General features: G+C 42.3%; 1 protein-coding gene and 1 non-coding gene across 2 annotated transcripts in view; both read right to left on the minus strand.

Moving 5' to 3' along the window:
* LOC136876074 (dipeptidase 1) overlaps positions 1 to 26,612 on the minus strand; it is a 535,571-nt gene that overhangs the window by 132,549 nt on the left and 376,410 nt on the right. The gene's annotated exons all lie outside the window — the stretch shown is intronic.
* Positions 5,792 to 5,910, minus strand: LOC136876639 (5S ribosomal RNA). Its single transcript, XR_010860668.1, has one exon. It is a non-coding gene; the product is annotated as a 5S ribosomal RNA (ribosomal RNA).

The following is a 26,612-nucleotide window of genomic DNA, read 5'->3' on the forward strand; positions in this document are numbered from 1 at the left end:
ACTCACCAACTCTATGTGACTGGCAGTAAGCTGGCTGGCATTAGGAAAAAGCGTCTGTCATTATAATGATAACAGCACAACTCAATTTTGACTGGCAGTAGAGAAGGCGCCTGTCTTTTTAATAGAAACTCCTCAACTGTAATCTGTCTGGAAGTAGGAAAGGGGGCCTTTCATTGTAACGAGAACTCCCTCAAATTGATTGTGACCGCGCAGTAGGCAAAGGGGCCTCCCATTATAATGAAAATTTCCCGACTCGATTGTGAATGGCAGCAGGCAAGTGAGCCTGCCGTTATCATCACAACTCCGCAACTCACAATTTACATTGTACCTGCTATTTTTTGGATAACGCTAAGAGACATGCAATTTAAAAAATCTTATTCAATGCGTGTACAGTAATTTACTTCGATATCCGTATACAATGTGGAATATCGTAGTGAAGCACGGGTACATTTTCAAGTACTTTTGTTAACATTAGGTCTATTAAAAGACTGTTTTGTTTCTGCGTAACTGCTGCATCCTACATCTGCTCTAATATTCTTGTCATATTCATACCTTGGTATACCCCTACCGTTCTTACCACCTACACTTCCCTCAAGAACCATGTTTCACCTCCATACAACGCCACGCTCCAGACCAAAGTCTTCCTGTATCAATGTTTGAAGTGAGCAAATTTCCTTTCTTTGCTTGTGCTAGTCTGCATTTTATGTCCTTACTTCTGCCTTCGTAGGTTATTTTACTACCCAAGTAAAATAATTCATCTAGTTCCTTTAAGACATCATTTCCTAATCTAACAATTCCTGCATCACCTGACTTCGTTCCACTGCACTCCATTGCTTTGCAGTCTCAGATAAAATAACAATATCATCAGCAAATCTCAGAGTGTTGCTTTCCTCTCCTTGGATTGTGACTACCTTTCCAAATTCCTCTTTGATTTCCTTTACCGCTTGTTCTATATAAAAACTGAAAAGCATGGAGGTGGGAGGGACAAATTGCAACCTTGCCTCACTCCTGTCTGGATTGCTGCTTCTTTTCCAAAGCCCTCGATTCTGATCACTGATTTTTATACAGATTGTAGATAATTCTTTGTTCCCGGTATCTGTCCCGATCCCCTTCAGAATCTCAAATAGCTTGGCTCAATCAATATTACCAAAGGCCTTTTCAAGATCTACGAACGTCATGTATGTGGGCCTGTTCTGTTTAATCCGATCCTCTAATATCTGACGTAAAGTCAGGATTGCTTCACATGTTCCTATATTTCTTCTGAAACCAAATTGATTTCCTCTCAACTCAGTTTCAAATTGTCTTTCCATTCTTCTCTAAATAATACGTGTTGAAAGTTAGCAGACGTGAGATACTGAACTAATGGTGCGGTAGTTTTCACACTTGCCAGCACCGGCTTTCTTGGGAATAGGTATAACAACATTCTGCCGAAAATCGGTTGGCACTTCCCCTTTCTCATACATCTTACTCAGTAAATGGAATAACCTCGCCACGCTGGTTTCTCCTAATTCAGAGGGAATGTTTTCAATTCCAGGTGCCTTGTTCCTATTGGGTCTCTCAAAGCTCTGTCAAATTCTGACCTCAAAATTGGGTCTCTCACTTCATCAGCAATAATAATAATAATAATAATAATAATAATAATAATAATAATAATAATAATAATAATAATAATATAAACCTAGGAGTTGGTATTCAAAATTATGTCATTAAAAATAAGTTACTGGAATTCCCTGGAATGTATTGCAGGTTCACTGTAACGTACTAGTTTCCTCTGCCTCAATGAGGACTGCGCATATTTCAAGGTCTGCTGTTAATGGGCTTGGCAGTGATAAAGTGTCGGGTCGTCCCGGACACGCCGGACGCCTTGAAGAATGTTTTACGCGTCCATCATGGTGAGAAGACAACTGCGACCGCAAAAGCTCATTAACACGGCTGAGCGGCCGGAAACAGTCACCTTCAGGAGTGCTAATAGTCCTGCACGCTAATGTAGGTGGGAAATAGACTGGACTTCGTTCTTGGAGGTTCCCGTACTTCTGGATTGTAATAAGCCCAGTACTGTCTTTCCAACCGGTTCTGTGATCCTTCTACGCAGTTGGTAATGGCATCCACTGCCCCAGTGGCGGTTCGCGAATATTAGCTTGGTAGGGATTCACTAGATTTGTTAGTATACAGTTTCTTTGAGATATAATTATAAATATGTTTGGTTGGGTCGTAAAAACATACGACGTAAAAGTAATGCAGTATTACAAAATTAAAAAAAAGTGAAGTTGGGCAGTTTTATGTTTATAACACGGGTAAAGTAGAACTCGGTTATTTGGTTGGATTTTGTGTAATTCAAGAAATTAATTAAGTATCTGCTTTAGGTCGTGAATGAAACTGACTTCTCCCATATTGATCAGTCATTACCTTTTTATGTGGACCAGTAAAAACCAAAGCGTGTAGGTCAAGAATTATAACCATGACTTAAAAAGCTGTTTCGTGCAACGGAGAATGGTTTGACAACATTTGATCAATCGGTGATTTCGTATTGTTTAAAAACAAACAGTGCTTCACCTGAGAACTTCAATTTTTTGACTTATATTTTTCTTCCCTTGAATGAGTGAATAATAATAATAATAATAATAATAATAATAATAATAATAATAATAATGACCGGGCGAGTTGGACGTGCGCGTAGAGGCGCGCGGCTGTGAGCTTGCATCCGGGAGATAGTAGGTTCGAATCCCACTATCGGCAGCCCTGAAAATGGTTTTCCGTGGTTTCCCATTTTCACACCAGGCAAATGCTGGGGCTGTACCTTAATTAAGGCCACGGCCGCTTCCTTCTAACTCCTAAGCCTTTCCTATCCCATCGTCGCCATAAGACCTATCTGTGTCGGTGCGACGTAAAGCCCCTAGCAAAAAGAATAAATAATAATGCTGTTGTTGTTGTTGTTTGTCTATGCATCCTACATCTGAAGACTCAGGGATTTGCTGATAATCATTACAATTTTATTTCAAGTGTGGAAAGGTTCGTTTCTTGTATGTATACCGTTATATGACAATTTCGGAATTTATTGTACGGTACAGTTCCTCGTCCGTATTAGTGCGAAATTCTGCATGGTTCTCAGGTTGCATATTGTCTCTGACCAAAGGCGTGGTGCTCTGACATTTTCTTACAACTTACGCATGCATACGTTCTGAAGCCTCAGTGAAAGGATGTGTCCAGCTGCACAGTAGCGGCGATTGGGTGGGGGGGGGGGCAGTAGCACCCCCACTTTCTAGAGAAAAATATTTTTTATTCCATTTTATCCACCCGATACTAGGAATATAAATGATCTTTCTTGTCCTACTAACCCTTCTGACTAACCCTTTTGACTTTTCCTTACATTTTTCCATTTTTCTGTTTTCTTACTTTCTTTTCTTGTTTTCTCCTTTTATTTTCCAAGGAAGAGACACACACCTAGTCCCCGAACCAATGGAAATAACCAATTAAGTTTAAAATTCCCGACCCGACCGGGAATCAAACCCGGAGCCCCTAGAACGAAAGGCCAGCATGCTGACCACTTAGCCATGGAGCCGGACCTAGTGGGTAAATCATACCTGTGTTCATGACCTTGGTAAAAATACACATCATCTGCAAACAGTACATGTTACACATTGCTGCACTGGTCTCCACTACTTGCAGTGGTGCTGTACAGATCGGTTATCGGTTAGCCGCGACGAACGACATTTCCGCTAAGTATTTTTCTTAATAATTAAAGAAATTAACAGAAATAACTAGCTAAAAAGACAACAGATTTTGTACAAATCGTTCTTTCTTTATAATTCCTAGTATTAAGCGTGCGAATTCGTCAGTCTAGCAGTCTTACCCAGTCCATGTGTCTGTTGCTTTCTTAGTGTGTAGTTAGATACTAAACGACTGTTTAATTTTATAATCACACCATACTTATATTTAATTGTAATACATGTGTAATTATTGTTCCTTTGCTGAAAGTTTTATCGTATAGTATTGAATCAATATGTCAAAACACTATTATTACCGCACTTAAATTGGTAGACTGTCAACCTTTACGTCTTTATCGAAATTCGCACAGAGGGTATAAAAAAAGCTTACAATATTGTAGCTATTTAAAAGAAATGATGTCTTCCCTAGCCTTTTCTATATCCCAAGGACCTGGGTACTGTTTTGTTGTCCACAAAGTTTTCTACACCCCTCGCACTTCTAATATCCAATCACCGCTTCTGCAACTGTGCTGAGAATTACTTCTTACATATTACGCATGCATAATGCCTGAAGCTCGTTACGCCTAAGCTGAGGGGCAAATGAAGTTACAGTACGCGCAACTTTTAGTGATACCTGGTTTTACGGGGGTGAGGAGTAAGGAGGCAGCTCTCCCGGTTCCGGCAATACTGTCAAGTTAATGGAAATGAAATCTGAATTGAATCGATAGTATGATCGATTGATATGAATTTTCGAAGTTCTCTGAAATATCACTTCCACAATCACTTTCACAATTGTCACTGCTATCTGCAGTACTATTATTTACAATTTCGTCCATGGTTATTTCCTTGACACCGTCGTGCCTCCAGTATTCCTCCTCCAGTTCTTTCACCTTTCTGCAATACCCCTCGCAATCTGCGGCTGTATCTAAATGGAATGCCCCGATGGTGAGTCGACGTAAGTTAACTCCTGACATGTCTCCTGTAATATTGCGACGTTTGAATTCGCGTTTTATTTTTGCCCATGCCAATTCGGTGGCGTTCATATCACAGTTGTATGTGATGTACTTGGATTTTCCTCACTCATGTTCAATCCGAATCTACATTTTGGCTTTGCCGTTTCTAAAAACAACAGTACTGGTACGTAAAGTGTACGCCAGATGTCTCACGGCGATGCATAATCGATTCATATTTTGTGTTTCAAAGGTTGCCAATAGGAATCTCGAAGATAACCGAGGTCTACCGGTTCAGCACTATGGAGCCCAGGTATCACTAAAAGTTGCGCGTACTGTACTATCTACCCACAAACATTGCACTCAACTTCAAGCTCCTCCCTCGGACAAACCATTCACTAAATTAAAAAAAAAAGTCATATGCTACAAACGACAGACATTGATCCTCATTTACCAAACAACTTATGTAGCACCGTCATAGAGCGCAGTGAAAATTCTAGTACTATACCTGTTGTAATATTGCGAGATCTATAAAATTCATCTCGAAAGAATCTCTAGTAGTGTTTCTTTTGACTATTTTTTTTAGACGTTTGCAGCCATTTTTAGAACCTTTCTTTGCAGCGCAGTATTGCTGCATTCTCTCTCTCTCTCTCTCTGGCAGACTGTCTTCTTTCTGTTGTCCACCCCCTGTTCTGGTGTTCTTCTTCACGAAAGCCTTTGAAGTTATTGATCTGGGGTTGGTGCTTGGTTCTGTTAGCAATGTCTTCATGATTTAGTCCTTTTTTCAGATCTTTCCTGACCTCCCTGAGCCACTTATCACATGTGTTAGGTCTACTATCGAGTATGGTAAACATTTTCTTAGTCAACTAGTTGTCTTCCACTCTAAATAGGTGGCCATAGAAGTAGAGTCGTCGATTTTTGATGGATTCCATAAAAATTCCATAAAAATAAAACCCCATAGCGCAACAGCCCCGAAGGGCCATCGCGTACCAAGCGACCGCTGCTCAGCCCGAAGGCCTGCAAATTACGAGGTGTCATGTGGTCAGCACGACGGATCCTCTCGGCCATTATTCTTGGCTTTCTAGACCCCAAACCCCATGGCGCAACAGCCCCGAAGGGCCATGTAAAAGGGAATTGAGCCAACGGCAAGTGGTGTTCCCAAGAGGTCACCCATCCAAGTACTGACCACGACCAATGTTGCTTAACTGCGGTGATCGGAGGAGAACCGGTGCATTCAACATGGTGTGGCCCTTGGCCATTTTCAGATAAGTACAAAATTAAATAAGTGTATATCTACCACTTAGTTCCGTATCCTAGAATGGGGTCAGGGATGAGGTGAGATGAAATTATACGGCGAAATTTTACGGCTGTATTCCTTTCTTGTAGCCAAACTCATTTGAGGAGTTAATGGAGATGAAATGAATGATGGTGAATGAAATGGGGTATGGAGTTGGAAGGAATCGATTTTGGCCTAAGAATAGGAACTGTCCCAGCATTTGCCTGGAAGTGACAATGGGGAACTACACAAAACCATTCTCTGGACAGCTGACGGTGGGGTTCGGACCCACTCGTCTCCCGGATGCAGAACTTAGCTCCATAGCCGCAGCGCGTTAACACGCTCGGCGACTCCGCTCGGTGCAAAATTAGGTAAATAATAGTAGTAAAGGTGAAGATTTGATTTGGTTATGCCATGATCTGGCTACAGCATTCAGAGAACAGCACTTGGGAGAGAGGGGGAGATGATTTATGACTACAAATAGGCAGTGATAAAGGCCCGAATGTGGTCTACACGATTGTGTGTACACCTCCCTTTCCTCCACACATTACGGTCGCTCCGTCGTAGGTTTGGGCGATAAGTTTAACATTTTGACATTCACAACTGTTTTCTTATTCTCTAAAATGTAGTTTGCTTATACTTTAGTATTTTGAGCATTTGGGCTAAAGCATCCTCATAATTTTTCATGAAAAACACCTAATTCAAAAGGCAGAAACAATAATCTGATACGTATTGTGTCATCTGATATGACTGACAAAAATTGAGACCGTTTTATTTCAGCACATCGCGACATACGTCGAGGACACATTCTACAAGCATTCTGGATTGTCTTGGAAGTTCCTCTAAATTCTGAGTTCAAAATATGATATTTGTAAGACTCGTCTTAGTTTTCAACAATCAACAAGTTACAACAATTCTCGGAAGATGTCACGATTCGATTACTGTGAGGTTTCGTCATGACCACGTAGTGGAAATTTAAATTTCTCGTGAAACTTGGTTCAGTCGATAAATCTCGAGAGAATTTGTATACCCACAATAATGCATTCTTGCAATGAAATCAAAACCAGGGGGTGTACCAACGATGAAATGTAAATAATTAAAGATAAACCTCAAACATCACTGGAAAAAGAAATATGCAAACACGACAATTGTTTCTCCTATAAGAAAAACAAATTAGTGAGGGCTTTAGCCATGGAGTCCTTATGGCCAAACTGCCGCTGGACATGTGGCATTGTATGGAAGTGAAACTTTGCCGATAACTAGCTCAGAAGAACGAGAATAGAATATTTTCGACCAATCACGAACGAAGAAATACTTTTAAGAGGAGGTCGATTTGGATAAATTTGACAGTAAGAAGAGGTAGAATGATATGCCTCATCTTAAGACACCCAGGACTTGCTCAGTTGAATTTGAGGGAAGTGTAGGCGATAAGAACTATAGCGTTAGACGAACGTATGAATATGACAAGCAGATTAGAGCAGATACAAGATGTAGTAGTTACGTAGAAATGAAACGGCTAGCACAGGATAGGGTGGCATGGAGAGCTGCAGCAAACCAGTCTATGAACTGGTGACCCAAACAAAAACAACAACAAAATGTTGTTTGTTGATGGCTCCACTACGATAATGAGTTAGGTACAGAAAATCAATACTCCCGAGAAAATTTGAACCAATCGGAAAAGCTGTTGGTAAGCGAACCAGAGTTCAACCAGTCAGAGATGCCTTAAAAATAAAACTGAACGGAAAGCACTATGGTCGTCTGCCGAGAAGCCGTGTGGACACTGGGTAAGAGATGCCACGCATGCGCCTACCCAAGTCTCAAGGCCTGACAATAAACATCTGTTCCGTCCGCGGAGACTCTTGCGAATTGAGGTGCTGTTGTGTAATTGTGTTTTAGTTACACATTTACTATGGTTATAATTACTGCATAATAAACATGAATCTGTTTCTTCTGTCACGACTAATGTTTGTAATGAGTAGAGCCAAGAAAAGGATGCAAAGGAGAGGGCACATAAGTCTCTGGTAAGACCCCAACTAGAGTATGATTCCAGTGTATGCGACCCTCACCAGGATTACTTGACTCAAAAGCTGGAAAAAAAAAAATCCAAAGAAAAGCAGCTCGATTTGTTCTGGATGATTTCCGATAAAAGAGTAGCGTTACAATAATGTTGCAAAGATTGGGCTGGGAAGACTTGGGAGAAAGGAGACGAGCTTCTCGCCTAAGTTGTATGATCCGAGCTGTCAGTGGAGAGATGGCGTGCAATGACATTAGTAGACGAATAAGTTTGAGTGGTGTCTTTAAAAGTAGGAAACGTCACAAGAGGAAGATAAAGTTGGAATTCAAGAGGACAAATTCGGGCAAATATTCGGTTATAGGAAGGGGAGTTAGGGATTGGAATAACTTACCACGGGAGATGTTCAATAAATTTCCAAAGTCCTAGCAATCATTTAAGAAAAGGCTAGGAACGCAACAGATAGGGAATCTGCCACCTGGGCGACTGCCCTAAATGCAGCTCAGTAGTGATCGATGATGATGATGATCCAAAGCGCCTTTTTTTATCTAGGTCGATATATCGAAGTGTAACATAGAGACACACATGTTTTCGCACGTTTGGGAACGGTAGGACCAGTTATTATTTGGTCTTTTTTCCCTGTTTTAGCTTCCGTAGTGTATTTCATAGCTTAATGCCTTTTTTTAGCCTTTTTAAAGTTGTTATGGATATTTTTTGCTGTTATATATGTATTAAAATTAATCAATGGAAAGACAAGCACATATTCTCAATGTACTGTATTAATGATAAAGAACCGAGCTCGATAGCTGCAGTCGCTTAAGTGCGGCCAGTATCCAGTATTCGGGAGATAGTATGTTCGAACCCCACTGTCGGCAGCCCTGAAAATGGTTTTCCGTAGTTTCCCATTTTCACACCAGGCAAATGCTGGGGCTGTACCTTAATTAAGGCCACGGCCGCTTCCTTCCCACTCCTAGCCATTTCCTGTCCCATCGTCGCCATAAGACCTATTTGTGTCGGTGCGACGTAAAGCAAAAAAAAAAAAAAGAAAAAAGATAAAGAAAAATCATTTTAGCCTATTAGATAAAAAAGTAGAATTTACATAAATGATATGAGGGTTGCCAGATTACGTCTTTGCTACGTAAAATTAAGTGCTGGTGGTGATTATTGTTTTGACAGGAAGAACACATTTGTAACTATTCTCTGATAACACTAATCAGCAGGAAAGTGGAAGTGGTCCGATGTTTCGAAAAATGAAGGCATCGGCTAAAAAAAGAGGACTACGAAGAGCGCTAAAAAGAAAGACTCCCTAAGCCTCGCAAATCTGATACCGTCGAGGTAGGAAGAGAACAAGAATTGGCCAAGGGAGGTCGGGCAGGAAGGGTAAGAGCGAGGAACGTCACACAAGTAAGTGGGAGCAACGCCAGACTCAGCTAGGGGAACCGTGGTCGCCAACCCACACCCCCAAGTTGAGAGGCCCTGGTCACCTTTCAGTCGTCTCTTCTTACGAAAGACAGGGGATACCGTTGACGTTATTCTATCATCCTCACCCACAGGGGGATGTAAGGTTAAGTACTAAAATGTAATGCTGATGTGTGTTACGTAGCTACATTAAATCTTTATTATTTTAGTGCCCAATTTTTGTAATTATAATGCCTATTTGTCAACCTCTGTGGTGTAGTGATTCGTGTGATTAGCTACCACCCCCGGACGCCCTGGTTCGATACCCGGCTCTGCCACGAAATTTGAAGAGTGGTACGACGGCTGGAACAGGGTCCACTCAGCCTCGGGAGGTCAACTGAGTAGACGTGGGTTCGATTCCCACCTCAGCCATCCTGGAAGTGGTTTTCCGTGGTTTCCCACTTCACTTCCAGACAAATGCCGGGGTGGTACCTAACTTAAGGCCACGGCTGCCGCGTTCCCTCTTCCTTGCCTATCCTTTCCAATATTCCCATCCTCGCAAGGCCCCTGTTCAGCATAGCAGGTGAGGCTGCCTGGGCGAGGTACTGGTCATCCTCCCCAGTTGTATCCCCCGACCCTGGAGAGTAAACAGATTAAGAAGGACAATAAGAAGAAGAATATCCGAGCTCTAGTAATGAGTATACTAGAATCTGCTACTCGTGCCGTACCTACAAGCAGCCGCAACTTCTCTTCAGACGCATACAATAGGTACTGAAGCGTAAAGTGTCATTTTCTGTACCCTCTTGACTGTGGACAGAAATAGTAGTATGCAATAAAATATGACGAGATGTTTTTAATTTTAGAATTTGCTTTACGTCGCACCGCCAACGGCCGTAGCCGTGTTGAAACACCGGAACCCGTGAGATCTCCGAAGTTAATCAACATTGGGCGTGGTCAAGATTTGGATGGGTTGCCACGCGCTGTTGGTGGGGGGTAAGGGTATGGAGGAGCGGAAAGGAACTGGCCACCCTACCGTACGTAAACTCCGGCTCAGGCACACCTCTGCGGAGGTTCGAACCTGCCTTCGGTCAGAATACACCCTTACCTTACTTACCTTACGTCGCACCGACACACACAGGTCTTATGGCGACAATGGGCTAGGAATGGAAAGGAAGTGGCCATGGCCTTAATTAAGGTACAGTTCCAGCATTTGCCTGATGTGAACATGGGAAAACACAGATAACCATCTTCACTGCTGCCGACAATGGGGTTCGAACCCACTGTCTCCCGAATGCAAGCTCGCAGCTGCGCCCCCTTTACCGCATGGCCAATTCGCCCCGTAAAATATGACGAATGGACAGTAAAACTATTTTCTCGGTTTGTATTAGAAAGCTTGAACTGAAAAAAAGGATGACCTCAGAACGTGAGAACTGTTTTACTCACTTGAAGAGAACACTAAATGTCATTTAAAGAGTAGAATGTTGCTCGCGAGCGACTGGTTGAAAACGCTGGAATAAAGCATGCGACACGAACACTCCGCGATTAGTACAATATACAATAATGATGGAAGAAGAGGTTGAACAGACTTGAAGACATAAATGTTAGTATAGGGATAAAGATAAGTGATGTGGTTTTTCCAGGAATGATGGTGCTTTCCATTCCCATTTTCGTCTTTCTTATGCTCTATTTAACCTGCTGGAGTGACGGTAAGTGCGGTGCGAAGCAACACAACCTGCGGTCGTAATATATCACCGTTAATACTGAGCTCGTGGCTCTTGTGGCAGAATGTCTCTGCCAAGTATTTACCAGTACTTGGAGACGGTAACACGAGTTTATGGCCAGCGGGCTTACTCTCTTCAACGGTATGAAACTTTAGATCGTTCAGTGTGACGGTGAGAAATGGACGCAGCAGATGTTTGTAGTGTTCTTACTTACACTCGGAGGGTGAATATTTCTGATCACCAGCTTCTTCTTTTGGTGCGATCTATCTACCTAGATCTACTTGTATTTGGCAGATGCTGAATTCCAATCCCACCATTGACAACCCTGAAAATACTCTCAGTTTCCGTGATTTCCTGTTTTAACACCAGGCAAGTGCTGGGGCTGTAACTTAATTGCTGCTAGATGCTTTACGTCGCACCGACACAGATAGGTCTTATGGCGACGATGGGACAGGAAAGGGCTAGGAGTGGGAAGGAAGCGGCCGTGGCCTTAATTAAGGTACAGCCCCAGCATTTGCCTGGTGTGAAAATGGGAAACCACGGAAAACCATTTTCAGGGCTGCCGATAGTGAGATTCGAACCTACTATCTCCCGGATGCAAGCTCACAGCCGCGCGCCTCTACGCGCACGGCCAACTCGCCCGGTGTGTAACTTAATTAATGTCATAAGCGTTAGCTTTCCAATACTAACATTTTCCTGTCATTGCGTCACTGGAAACCTTCGAGGTATTAATGGGACGTTAAAGCACTATCAAAGAAAAAATCTACACTTCTAGTCCTTTGGACAAGCAACTGAGCATTGACAATGGTCCTTCACGAAATTTGGAACAGAGAACTTTTACGACATGAAGTAAACCGTGAGAGTGCTTACAATGTATGCAATATTTATTACTATGTCCAGCTCCATGGCTAAATGGTTAGCGTGCTGGCCTTTGGTCACCGGGGTCCCGGGTTCGATTCCCGGCAAGGTTGGGAATTTTAACCATCATTGGTTAATTTCCCTGGCACGGGGCTAGGTGTATATATTGTCTTCATCATTTCATCCTCATCTCGACGCGCACCTGGCGAGCCGAATCCGTCCTGGGATATCCTGCCACTAAAGGCCATACGACATTTCATTTCATTTCATTACTATAGTTATATAAAAATATACATCTTTTGTCAGATGTATTTCATTTTTTGTCTCTTCGAACGATTTAGCTTGCTTCTCGAAGTCCTCACTAATGATGTCCATAAACGCCGATTGTTTCATCGTGATTAATACATCCTCAACATGCGATTTCTTTTGTTTGTTTTAGTACCGACACAACTATCGCTCTGTGAGTGCTCAAGTACATACACATTATTTAGAGTCCTGTCATCTTGCTGAAAACTACATCGAGAGTCGTTCCGTTACGGGCACTGATCCCCAAGTGTTTACTAGTATACGTTAAACGATGCTCCTCGTGTAAATAAATAATCACTATTTCCTCAGCGGGATGCGACCTGAAGTCAAAGTTGAAATCACATAAAATCAAAGGACATTAATACAGATCTTCCCTCCTACTAATACACACATATTCATAAAAACCAGAACACATTGAAAGACTAGAGATAGGAAGTTCATATTCACAGGACATGTGCATTGATATGTCCTGAAGAAATGATTAGCATTGAAACCATGTCGGCCCTCAGGTTCAAGGTCCACATCGATATCTCGGCGCAACACTACCGGGTGGTAAAATGTGCCTGCGGCTATCGTCGCTATAACACGAAGATAATGGATCAGTGTGACTTGAGCATCCGTGCAGGATGCCTCGCAGACGTATGCGAGAACCGTACCGTCAAATGAGTGAGTTTGAAAGAGGGCGCATTATTGGCAAGACAGAACATGATGCATCCATCCGGGAAATTGCTGCTCGTGTGGGACGAAGTGTGTCGACAGTGCAACGGGTGTGTACAGAATGGTTCACAGATGGCTGTAGAACACGGCGAGGTGGTTCTGGTCGCACCACACGGACCACCTCCCGAGAAGATCGACACCTCATTGGAATGGCATTGCAGGGCAGATCTGCATCTTCCTCGGCTCTGGCGCAACAGTGGAACAGTGTAACACATCATACACTATCACGAGTGACAACCCGTCGCCGTTTATTACAGTCTGGGTTACCGGCGCCTCGTCCACTTCTTCGCCTACCTTTGACTAATGTGCATAAACATGCTAGACTGCAATGGTGTATGGAACGACGTCACTGGGGACAGGAATGGCAGCAGATAGTGTTTTCGGACGAATCCTTGTTCTGTTTGTTTGAAAATGATGGCCGCATTTGGTTCGCCGCAGACAGGGGGGAGAGACATCACATTGACTGCATTCGCACAAGACATATATCACCAACTCAAGGTGTAATGGTGTGGGGTGCTATTGGATACAGTCACAAATCACAGTTGGTGCGTGTTCAGGGCACTGTGACCGGTTTGACCTACGCGAATGACATCCTGCGACCCGTAGCCATACCCTTTCCGTATGACACCCCAGACGCCGCATTTCAGGAGGACAATGCGCGGCCACATGTTGCTGAACGAAAATGTGCCTTCTTGTTGTCACAGGATGTCAAACTGTTGCCCTGGCCCGCCCGATCACCGGACTTGTCGCCAATCGAAAACGTGTGGGATATGTTGAAACGACGGGCGCGGCGCTGTGATCCAATGCCAACTGTGGAACAAGGTGAATGCAGCAGGGATGGCTATACTCCAGGACGCCATTCGGACCTTATATGCGTCACGCATGGAACAAGTTATCAGTGCCCATTGAGGACCCAGTGCCTACTAGGCAACAGGATACATGATGAACCTGGGCGACTGAAATGCTAATCAGAACATACTAATGTACATGTCCTGTGAATATGAACTTCCTGTATCTAGTCTTTCAAGGTGTTCTATTTTTTATGAACATGAGTGTATGAAGTTCCATAACACCAATGCAGAAGGTAATGAGAGTCCTGTCCATCAGGAACATCAATCGCTTTTGCTATAGTGGGGCCCTATACTGTGTGATCTAAGAAACATTTTTCGGAAACTATTTGGTTGCCTAACTCTACCAGTAGTAACGTTATTTTCTGATCATACATGCCAAATCGAACTGGAGACCTTAGTTTTGCCAAATTCAAATATAGCATGGAATGGTTTCAATAACGGATCAATCTGTTTATTGAAATATTTAAAATTAATTTCGGATAATAATTGTGGAATAAGTTCAGTTTTAAGAAATGCACTGTTTTTTCGTGGATAACATTTCGACCGGATATGATTTCCAAAATTTTCTTTTTCCATTTGATACAGTTCAAAAACATTTTCAGTGTTAAAATTGTAGATTGATGGCCTCCGGATCCCAATATCGCAGACTGAAACCCAACAGAGGTAGCCGCATATTTTTGAATGGTGAAGAGAAGTCCATTCGACACTCCATGTCGTATGATGTCGGCATGTAAAAAATCTCTGGTGACACATTTGGTGTTTACCAGTCTTAATTAATTTAATCTCAGCTACAGATCGCCGATCTGAGATACGTTAATGAATCATCTGGCAGAGTAGAACGGAAGAAATAGGTCTCCTGAAGGGGGATCAGACCCTATGTGAATGAGGCGTGGTACAAACGACAAGGCACCTCATAAATTGCCCTCTGTGCCCTGTTAAATGCACAGAACTTGATCTGGCACAGGCCAGTATCATTGCTGTTAACGTGGCTAAATTCTGGGCCGATATTTTGTAAATAACTGTTTTGTTTATGTAATATTGTAATTTCATAGATTTGTTCTAATTTGCATCTGTAATCTATATTGTGCTACTGATACGAATAAATAAAATAATCAAAATACCTGCACTTGGTAGTTGTGGCCATACGATTACTATTAAGTCTATTACTTCAGTGGACTGAGTATACTTCGCCATTTCTGGCAGCCTCTTTCTGGTGGGTGAAGTGTTTATTCGTCTTGCGAATATATTTTTTACAATCTGCTTATGTCGCACTGACACAGATAAGTATCAGTGCGACGATTGGTTACAAAAGGGCTAGGAGTGGGGAGGAAGCGGGCGTGCCTTAATTAAGGTAAAGCCCAGCATTTGCCTGGAGTGATAATGGGCAATCACAGAAAACGATCTTCAGTTCTTCCAACAGTGGGGTTTGAACCCAGTATCTACCGAATGCAAGCTCACAGATGCGCAGCCCTATCCACTCGGCCAACTTGCTCGGTGATGAGGTTTCTTTGTTGGATTTCTTTTATTGACATTTTATACAGTCTTTTTGTGGAATATAGGTGGTGTCTGATTGTTGATACGAGTGTTTTAGCACAGAGTCTACTGTCCCATGGATGGTCGATTAAAATGAGGAAAAGCATCCTTTCTGAAACAAATGAAAATGAACTGCAACACTTCTTAGAAGCTCATTTATTTTAGAGTCTTGGTCGAACCTTGTAGGATCGTTTAAAATCGTCCAGGAAGCATTTCAAGATCCTTTAAATAAATTTGATTAGTGTTTTCGTATTCTGAAAGAAAATGCGACGACCAATAACGTGCTCAATAGGGATGAGATCTGGACTCCTGGTTGGCTAGCCCAGGGTGGTAGTGTTGACTTCCCGAGGAAACTCCGTGACACACTGAACAGCAATTAGGTCTTGCATTATCGTATACGAGCAGAAGTTTTTGTCGAAAGCGATTTCAAATGGTATTACGTGATTGATGGGAATCTCCTTAAAGTCTGTGTCCGGTGAGGGAGCCGTTCTCAATGAGTACAAGATCGGTACAGTTGTCTGAGTTACGCCAGCCCACACCATCACGGGACATCCTCCAAACAGGGTAATCTCGGTGAAGGTACAGAGGGAGAAAGAGTTCCCCTGCCCTTCTCCACATCCTGTCTCTTCCATCAGGTGACCTCAGGTTGAATCTGGACTAGTGACTGAAGAGAACTTGTCCCCACTGATACTCAGTCCAATGTTCATGGACCTGCGCAAAATGAAGACGGTCTCCCCGGAGCTGTGGCAGAATTGCTGGTTTTCTGGAGACTAATTTTGTCTCATGGAGCCTCCCTCTGAATTGTTATTTCACTAGCAGCTACGTCATGGACCTGCATCAGACTACTCCGAGCCTCAACCGCTGTAAGATGTCGGTTCCTCAACATTTGTAGCCTCAGAAAGCGATCTTGCAAGGCAAAAGTGATTCTAGGGCCGTATGAACCAGGTTTCCTATCATTTTGAAAACGTTTCAAAGCTCGATGAATGCTTGTAGGAGACGTATTCAAAACCTCTACTACACAGCGGTAGCTACGGCCGCCATTCACCAATGCTATTGCATTCCACCGAGTTTACGGGTCTTCGGGGCATGTTGATCAGATTTCTATGGCACCCAAACCCTTCCCTTGATGCTCAGATATGGGTCCATCATCGTCAAAGGTACAAGAAGCAATACACTGCTGAAATAACGTTTTTTTCATAATTGGCGCGAAATGAATAAGAAATGTGTGGGAGCACTCATAATTGGTGGCATTCTGTTGTTTTTCATTGTTGCGTCTCCTTCAATAATGTTCATGGAATACTAGTCAATCAATAGATATTGGAAATTATGTGGTAATCGTATTCAGCGTGAAATTTAACTGAGATTCCTACCAAAATACCAATTGTTATGCTTCTCCAGAAGGGCAGTGTATGAGAAGCTTTCTTACAAATGCCACTTAAGTAATTTGTTTATACGTTTTATTTGTATTAAAAATTCTTATTAGAATGACGTCTTTGTGCTCCAGTATAAAACCATCAGTGGATTGCCCAGATTTAATACAATATCAGTGGCTTTATAAAATAAATTAATCACCGAGCTCGATAGCTGTAGTCTCTTAAGTGCGGCCAGTATCCAGTATTCGGGAGATAGTGGGTTCGAATCACACTGTCGGCAGCCCTGAAGATGGTTTTTCCGTGGTTTCCCATTTTCACACCAGGCGGATGCTGGGGCTGTGTTTTGATTGGGGCCACGGTCGCTTCCTTCTCACTCCTAACCCTTTCCTGTCCCATCGTCGCCGTAAGACCTATCTGTATCGGTGCGACGTAAAGCAACTTGTAAACAAGAAAAATCATGCAGATAACACAATAGTGTCAAAATATTACACACGTTATTGATTGTATACATGGACTGGGTGGGATTAATACCACATTTAAATTAGCTTCATGCATTGTGTCAAAGAATGGCGGACTTTTATTGAATTGCACAAGTTGATCGTAGCTGACGGACTTTTATTGAATTGCACAAGTTGATCGTAGCTGACGTTATATATATTTTAATGTAGTCTTTTCAACAAGAAAGATTTATGGTATTATAAAAGTGGAACATTTGATGTAAGGATTTCACAAGTTAATACAAAAATAGTGTTAAAATGACTGAAGTGGTGTTTGCATATATCTCGTCTGTAGCTGTTCTGTGTGATGCCTTTGGACTTTGTTGGTACTTAAATATATTTTTACAGTTTCATCTGCAACGCCGGTCAAACGTTTAGGACCACATTAAAAAGTTATGAAGTTCCATCTCGAACATAAAATTGTGCTACTAGACCTCTGTATTTTTTCCTGAGCTCTCGCATCTATTATGGTATACGTCGCCTGATTTCAGTGATTTACGCCAAGTAGTGTATAAGTTATACATTTTTAACTGTTGGAAGGTCACATCAGAAAGTCAACATTTATGGAAATATTATGTACTTTGTACTCTAATTGGTTTCAACTATCACCACCAAGATTCTTTTATAGACTTAGAAATAGTTGGGGCTCATTTTAGTATAAATATAAAAATTCCGAAAAAAAAAAAAAAAAAATGCGGCACCGACTTTTGTGCGGTATTTTTCAAACCAACATTAAAATGGTCAATTTTTCCTTGTTCTTGTCATAGGACTCAGTGTGAGCTATCGGCATCAGAAATGTGTTCTTGGATGCCATCTGCGGAGTGCAAGTGAAACTATCAGGGCAGACAAGTTTGACGCCGATAGCTCGTCCTGACATCTTGGGCCATACATGACAAAGACAAAGAAAAATCAACCATTTGATACCTATTTGATAGATGGCCAGCTCTTCTAAAACATTTTGCTTGAGATTATGTTGCAAGAAGAGTAGGCCTGCTTGCGATCGCCAGTAAAACATACAGACAAATTACTGTGTACGCTCACCTCTGCTCCTCATCGCCATATGATTATGATAATTTATTGGATTCCCATTTACCAGGTCCGGACGTACATCTTCTGGACAGAGAACTCTCTTAGCATATGCATCACTTATCCTAAGAAGAATCAGAGGGAGTTGAAAAGAAGTTATAGTCTACAAACCTAATGGTAGGTATGCACATGAATATCTTTAAGATCAGAAGCAATATTAATTTGGACAGATTTATTGTTAATAGCAAAGTAACTAAACAGCCTCGTGGCTTAGGCGGAAGCGCGCTGGTCTCTCACCGCTGGGTTCCATGGTTCAAATCCCGGTCACTCCATGTGAGATTTGTGCTGGACAAAGCGGAAGCGGTTCAGGTTTTTCTCCGGGTACTCCGGTTTTCCCTGTCATCTTTCATTCCAAAAACACTCTCCACTATCATTTCATTTCATTTCATTTCATTTCATCTGTAATTCAGTAATCATTGCCCTAGGGGAATGCGACAGGCTTGGGCAGCCGGCATAATTTCTATCCTCGGCGCTAGATGGGGGGCTTTATTCACTCCATCCCTGACCCGGTCGAATGATGGAAACAGGCTGTGGATTTTCCCATTCAAAGAGGTGTTAAGCTAGGCGACCCCATATCTCCCAAGCTGTTCTCAGCCGTATTAGAAATGGCCATGTCAAAAATCAACTGGCAAAGCACAGGAATCAAAATCAATGGGAAAAGGCTGAACAATTTAAGGTTTGCAGACGACATTACACTTTTGGCCAACGACATCGATGAACTACAAACTCTAATACAAGATCTTGTCTCAGCCTGTCAAAAAGTGGGACTATCCATGAACCTTTCTAAAACCAAAGTAATGCTTAACAAATGGGCCCCAGCAGGAAAGCTGCATGTGGGAAACACCAGATTACAACAGGTCAATGAATTTGTCTATCTTGGGCAACTTGTAAACATGAAAGGGGACTTAAGACCGGAAATCTTCCGACGTATCAAACTAGGATGGCAAGCCTACGGAAGAAATTCTTCAGTCTTCAAATCCAACATGCCACCCCACCTAAAGAAGATAGTCTTTGACCACAGTGTTCTCCCCGTACTGACTTACGGTTGTGAAACCTGGACATTGAGCGAGTTTGTAAAGCAAAAACTCAGAACAACCCAAAGAGCTATGGAACGGTTCATGCTAGGCTTGACGAAGAAAGACAGGAAGAGAGCAGATTACATCAGGTCAGTCACAAAGATCAGTGACATTTTAGAAAGGGTATTTACCCTAAAATGGCAGTGGGCAGGCCATGTTGCTCGGAGAACTGATGGTAGGTGGACAAAGCTTGTGCTTGAGTGGTGTCCGAAAGACCATCTCAGACCAAGGGGAAGACCACCGGACAGATGGGATAAAGACATCCGGAAGATTACTGGGATCAATTGGCAGAACATCGCTCAAGACCGTCCCAAATGGAGAGACCTCATGAAAACCTACCTTGCTTCGGACTTAAAGAGGCCACATCGTAAAAACGATTGAATATGGCTGATAGTGATAGTGATAGTGAAGTAAACTCGTGTCCTCATCCCGAGGTGTTGCAGCTCTTTTCAGGCACAGCCCCAATGGAGGTGAACTGTATGTACCATTTCAACCACATACCAGCCCTCCTGTCATTCCTAAACCTCTGGCAGTACCGGGAATCGAACCCGCGCCTCAGAGAATGGCTTCTAATAGACCGTTACGCTACAGAGGCGGACAGATTTATTGTACATATTATTATTATTATTATTATTATTATTATTATTATTATTATTATTATTATTATTATTATTATTATTATTATTTTCAAGTGTCTATTGAGGTCAAGGCAACAGATAAAAGTTCATGTTATAACAATTTGATAGGCGGAAACCTTAACCAACATTCAAATAATAATAATAATAATAATAATAATAATAATAATAATAATAATAATAATAATAATAATTCAATCTCACTTGCTAAAACATCTTATGGGTAAACGCCGGATTGGGGACGTGTATGACAACATCGAAATTTTCTTCTTATGAACATGTCGCGCAACTGGGTTTAACTAAAATTGTGGTAGTGGTGATTGTTTTCTTAAGGGGAAGTACAACCTAGTAATTCCCCCCTCCTCAGTATTAACTATAATCAGCAGAAAAAAAGGAAGGAGGGTCGACCCTTTGAAGATTGGAAATATTAGCTGATATCTCCATTTTTCGAAGTGTCGGATCCATTGCACTTTTTCTCTCTGATTAGTGTTATATAGAGGATAGTTACCTAGATGTACTTCCTCTTAAAACAATAATCACCACCACTACCACCACCACCATCGCTTGGTCATCCTAGGAACTCCCAGTCTATTAAGTGAATTTTGTCCGACTCGTTGGCTGAATGGTCAGCGTACTGGCCTTCGGTCCAGAGGGTCCCGGGTTCGATTCCCGGCCGGGTCGGGGATTTTAACCTTCATTGGTTAATTCCAATGGTCCGGGGGCTGGGTGTTTGTGTTGTCCCCAACATTCCTGCAACTCACACACCACACATAACACTATTCTCCACCACAATAAAACGCAGTTACCTACACATGGCAGATGCCGCCCACCCTCATCGGAGGGTCTGCCTTACAAGGGCTGCACTCGGCTAGAAATAGCCACACGAAATTATTATTATTAGTGAATTTTAAAATTAAAAAAATATCAAAACTTGCTCCTGGATGACTGGATTTGAAGTATGAAGTTTGGCATAAGTACATTCAGTCGTATTCTAGTGATGTAACAAAAAACAAACAAACAAACAAACAAGCAAACACGGAAGATAAAAATCTAAGCCGGATCAATACCTCAAAAATTTTCAAAGATAAACAAATTTACAGATAGTGTACCCCCTACAATTTTAATTTTATAGATTTCATTTTTAACTGCGTCGAACCCTGAGTCTTAAGTATGAAGACGAAACCTCGGTAAATAACTGATCTGTTGGTCTTTGTCGGGAGCTAAAGCACGATAACCTCTCCTGGAAGTTGGGGAAATGTAAATTCCAACGTTTCTTGAGGCAGAGAATATGCGCGGGAGGAAATAAGCTCCACTCTATTTAATCTGAGCCTCGGCCTTACTTTAATTAACTCAGAATTATTCATATGTGGACTATAGCTGAATGGGTCGAGGATAAGGGGTCGTCGAAATGCATAATAAACAGCCTTGTAGATCCCTGTCTTTACCGTGGAGCATCAACTCATTCTGATATAGTTTAATGCATGGAGGGCCGCTGTGAATAGCTCGTAATGAACTAATGTCGTACTTGGTATTCACAAGATGAAGGCCAGGGAGTTGGAAGTGCAGCATGGCTGCCGGGGCGCGCTGGTGCACCATTCAGAGGATTCACAGTCGACAAATTCTCCTTTAAGAAGCTCTCTAAGCAAGGAGGTACGGGGTGAATTTAGCTATTTGACGTCCATAGACAGAGAAAAATATTTGTGCCCCTTATCTTCACATAAGGAAAGAAAGGGGAAATCCGTGAGAGGCTTCATTTGGAAAATAATTATATCGGCAAGGCTGACCACAGGTACAAATAATTAGACAGGGGTAAATTTTAATTGATTGGGAAGGGCGTAAAGGAATGGAACAGCCGTACTTGATACTTTTCCATAATATGCACATATACTAATTAATATCGTGTGGCTATTTCTAGCCGCGTGCAGCCCTCGTAAGGCAGACCCTCCGATGAGGGTGGGCGGCATCTGCCATGGGTAGGTAACTGCGTATTATAGTGGTGGAGGATAGTGTTATGTGTGCTGTGTGTGTTGCAGGGATGTTGGGGACAGCACAAACACCCAGTCCCCGAGCCAAGGGAATTAACCATTTAAGGTTAACTTCTCCGACCCGGCCGGGAATCGAACGCGCGACCCTCTGGACCAAAGGCCAGCACGCTAACCATTTAGCCATGGAGCCGGATTGTACATATTTACTACTACTAAAATGTTTTCATTCCTCCCCTGAAGGGGGGAGGCGGGCCTCTTAGACAGTGACGTCGTCTCTCAGGCCGGGAGATTTGTTACGGTGAAGGAGAAGGTGAAGTGGTTGATGGCCGTGGCCTATATTAGGAACTGTCCCGGCATTCGCCTTAGTGCAGGAGAATGTAAAACCACAGAAAACCACTCTCAGGACAGCCGACGGTTGGGAGCAGCCATATCCCGTCTCCCGAATGCAGAGGCGTAGAGTCACGGTAGAACCGTGGCCACCCCTCCTCTGCTCGGTTGGTCGGTCAGAATGCAGTGCTATTGGACCACGGACCAGCCGTGGCCACTTATGGGCCCAGACCCATTTTGCATCTACCGACAGTACAGATATCCGAGAAAAGAACGAACAGCAACAGAAGAAAAGAAATGTTAGAGGGCATTCGACCTGTGCAGGTTATTTTATATAAAGACTCTCTGTACATAAATTAATTCAATCCCCTTGTCTATTGAGATTGAACAGTAGAAGTAGGAGATTGTCTGTAGGGGTCAAGTTCAGTGAGGATTTCGAGGGACCTGGGGCCGCTACGGTAGCTGTGAATTTCCCTCGCCAGTGCAGTAACCAAGCGATTTCTTCGACCTCATCAGGTAAGCAACGGAAACCGATGAGTAAAAGACTACATTTTGCTCTGAGGCTCCCAGCTATTCGCCACCTTGGAAGAATATAAATGTACGTCGGAAAAATGATACTTTACTACGTTTAATTCACAACATACCACACTGTGGTTCAGAATTTATACTTCACGGTTAATCACAACACTACAAGCATAGCAGTTTATTCAACAGCAAGTGCGTAAATGCATGTCTCCAAGTCCAACGCATATTTTTAGCTGCATAACAAAGGATATTCACTAATAGAGATAGAGTATTATTTCAAAGTATAGGCTTGAATATATATTATTTACGAAACTGTGTTTGAAAAGTCCCATAACAGCCTAATCCCGGACCAGGAAACAAGTGTAGGGAGATTAGCAATGACATTATTGTTTACTGATATGCAAGCGATACTCTGTCTGATAGTCTGTGGTTTGCCGGGCGTAATGAAAGCACCTTCGCCTGTATAGAGGATTCCCATACGAGAAATAATCAGTAGTAATTTCAATTAGGTCCAGCTCTGTGGTGTAGTGGTTAGTGTGATTAGATGCCACCCTAGGACGCCCGAATTAGATCACGGCTCTGCCACGAATTTTGAAAAGTGGTACGAGGGTTGGAACGGGGTCCATACAGCCTCGAGAGGTCAACTGAGTAGAGGGGTGTTCGGTTGCCTCCTCAGCCATCCTCGAAGTGGTTTTCCGTGGTTTCCCATTTCTCCTCCAGGCAAATGCCGGGATGGCTACTACCTGTAACTTAAGTCCACGGCCGCTTCCTTGTCTATTCCTTGCAATCTTACCACCCCCCACAAGTCCCTTGTTTAGCATAGTAGTTGAGGCCACCTGGGCGAGGTACTGGTCCTCCTCCACAGCTGTATCCCAGACCCAAAGTGTCACGCTCCAGGACACTGCTCTTGAGGCGAAAGAGGTGGGAGAAACTAAATCTGGAGGGTAAACGGATTAAGAAAGAAAGAAAGAAAGAAAGAAAGAAAGAAAGAAAGAAAGAATTTTAAATAGGTTACAAATATAAAAGTGGAAGGCGGGAGTGAAAACTTGAACAAGCGACTGTGAACTCATTCTGGTGGCCCGGAGTGTACATTAACAACCGGGCATCAACAGCTGTGAAGCAATACAATGTCAAAAGTGAATAATTTTTAATTATTTTAAGGAAAAAATGGCTGGACGAGACAGAATTTGCGCTGTAAATGATTGTAATAATTACAATGCGTCAAAATATTTCTACAGATTTCCCGAAAGTAAAGAAGTATATGAGCTGAAATATTAGTGTAAATGGTATATGTGACAATTGTTTTTTCATGTTGGCCCATAAATACTTTGGAGTACGCACTAAAGCCTTTGTAAATAACATGAACGATTCCTATACATCTGAACAGGAAAATAAAAATACACAGTTCTATCCCTTCAGGCAAGCAACTCAATGTTGAAAACACCTCAGGGATATGGGCTACGAATTTTAGGCAAGTAGAATATAATAGAGTATGAAAATATATTTTTTATTTATTCCTAAAAATGACAATATTTTTCTTAATTAATCATCGTTATCCGGTCGATTAGATTAGCAGTTTGCTTTTTTTTCTACCACTACGAACGCTAATGTGAGTCAATGGATTGTTTCAGTTAAGCCCACTACGAGCGCTAATGTGAGTCAATGCAGAGTTTCAATTAAGCCGTTATAACTACATTGGGTGTGGACATTTAACAAATAATCAAAAAATCGTCTGAGGGTATTGAACCAAGGAACACATTAAAGAAATAATTATGCAAATAAGTTAATTTTGCTAGGATTTGAATCAAGAAGAAAACGAGTAAAGAAACAAGCGATTTTAGGCTGTTTTTCCGGAACTGCATTTAGGCCGGAAGTGATTTTCGAAATTTGATTTTTGTTTGATAGAGCTATCCAGGACTCACAATTTGAGGCTTTTCCTGGCACTATAGCCCTTTAAGTTATGGCGCAATTGAGAAAATTGCCTAATTTCACGTTTTTCGTACTTTAAATGCATGTGCATATGGACAGTATTTGCATATGTGCATAGTAGTCACTGTGCACACCTATAAAAGGAAATCATAATGTATGCCTAAATGAATTTAATGAAAATACGGTAGCATGACCTATACCAAGCTATGGAACCAAGCTCTACATTCGGGAGACTTGTGGGTTCAAACCCCACTGTCAGTTGTCCCTGACAATGGTTTTCTGTGGTTTCCCATTTTCACCTCCTGGCAAATGCCTGAACATTTCCTATTCATAGGCCACAGACGATTCCTTCCACCCCCTTACTCAATTTCATTCGCCATCATTCATCTGCATTAACTCCTCAACTGAGTTTCGTGTCAGAAAGGGCACCTAGCCGTAAAACAGGTCACACACATTCATCTCACCTCATTCCTGACCCTGTACTAAGAAATGGCTGTAAGGAGTATTCATACATGGTTGTAAGACATGAAAAATAACTCATAGTTTAATTTGCAGAAAATGGGATATGTACAGTAGGCTACCTTATTTTTGAATATATGTAGTTGTCACATTTATGCCTTATGTGAAAACTACGGATTGTATCTCATGTAGCTTTGGGCCTGAAATGGACGTCACCGAGCTCGATAGCTGCAGTCGCTTAAGTGCGACCAGTATCCAGTAATCGGGAGATAGTGGGTTCCAGCCCCACTGTCGGCAGCCCTGAAGATGGTTTTCCGTGGTTTCCCATTTTCATACCAGGCAAATGCCGGGGCTGTACCTTAATTAAGGCCACGGCCGCTTCCTTCCAATTCCTAGGCCTTTCCCATCCCATCGTCGCCGTAAGACATATCTGTTGGTGCGAGGTAAAGCAAAAAAGAAGAAAAAAATGGACGTCACTGGGTGAGTTGCTCGTGCTCGTGCTCGTGGTTTCCCATTTTCATACCAGAAAATTTCTGGGTCTGTACCTTAATTAAAGCCACGGCCGCTTCCTTCCCACTCCTTGGCCTTTCCTATCCCATCGTCACCATAAGACCTATCTGTATCGGTGCGACGAAAAGCAAATTGTAAAAAAACTATGGAGGTCACTTTTCAAGCCTTATCCCGTGATTAATAAAATATTACAATCCCAGATCAAATATTTTGTACTTGAAAACCTGTTCCACAATTACTTTAAAACTTAAAAACCAATCCGTTTTGGTATACAAGTGACATTTCGGGATCTCTGGTTCAGGCATTATTTCATAGCAGCCAACAGGATCACGTGTGCCCTGTGAGTAGTTATAACTAGATCCCTCCACGGATGCGGATTCCGCGAAGTTAGTGTTTTGGCAGATACAAACTGTATGGTAGTGCGGATAATTTTGCTAATAATTTCTAAATAATGTTCATTGATTTTTCACTCAGGTATACTCTCTTTTGCTTGTGGTGAGGTGACTCTTGACAATGGAATGAGAGGAAGGTGATATATAAAGAGCCATGAGACCATAAACCGTAAAACTGACCTAAACCTAACTGGCTTCTGCCCGTAATTAGTGGAAAGAAGGAAGTCGGTAGTTGTCGCTCATAAACCTGTGACTGTAGACAGGTATCAGACCTGTTGTAACTTATTATGTTAACGGATATATCTGTTTCGATACCTTGGATGTAATATACCTGCAGTTCAATAGTTGCAATATCTGCGGATAACCGTTCGTAGATGCGCAGATGAAGGAAGTGCGGATGCGAATAATATTTTGTATATCGAAAAAGTTGGCGGAGTGCTTAGGGGCGCGCAGCTGTGAGATTACATCGGGGAGACAGTGGGTTCGAACCCCA

Source organism: Anabrus simplex, chromosome 6, assembly GCF_040414725.1.
Source record: "Anabrus simplex isolate iqAnaSimp1 chromosome 6, ASM4041472v1, whole genome shotgun sequence".
NCBI lineage: Eukaryota > Metazoa > Arthropoda > Insecta > Orthoptera > Tettigoniidae > Anabrus > Anabrus simplex.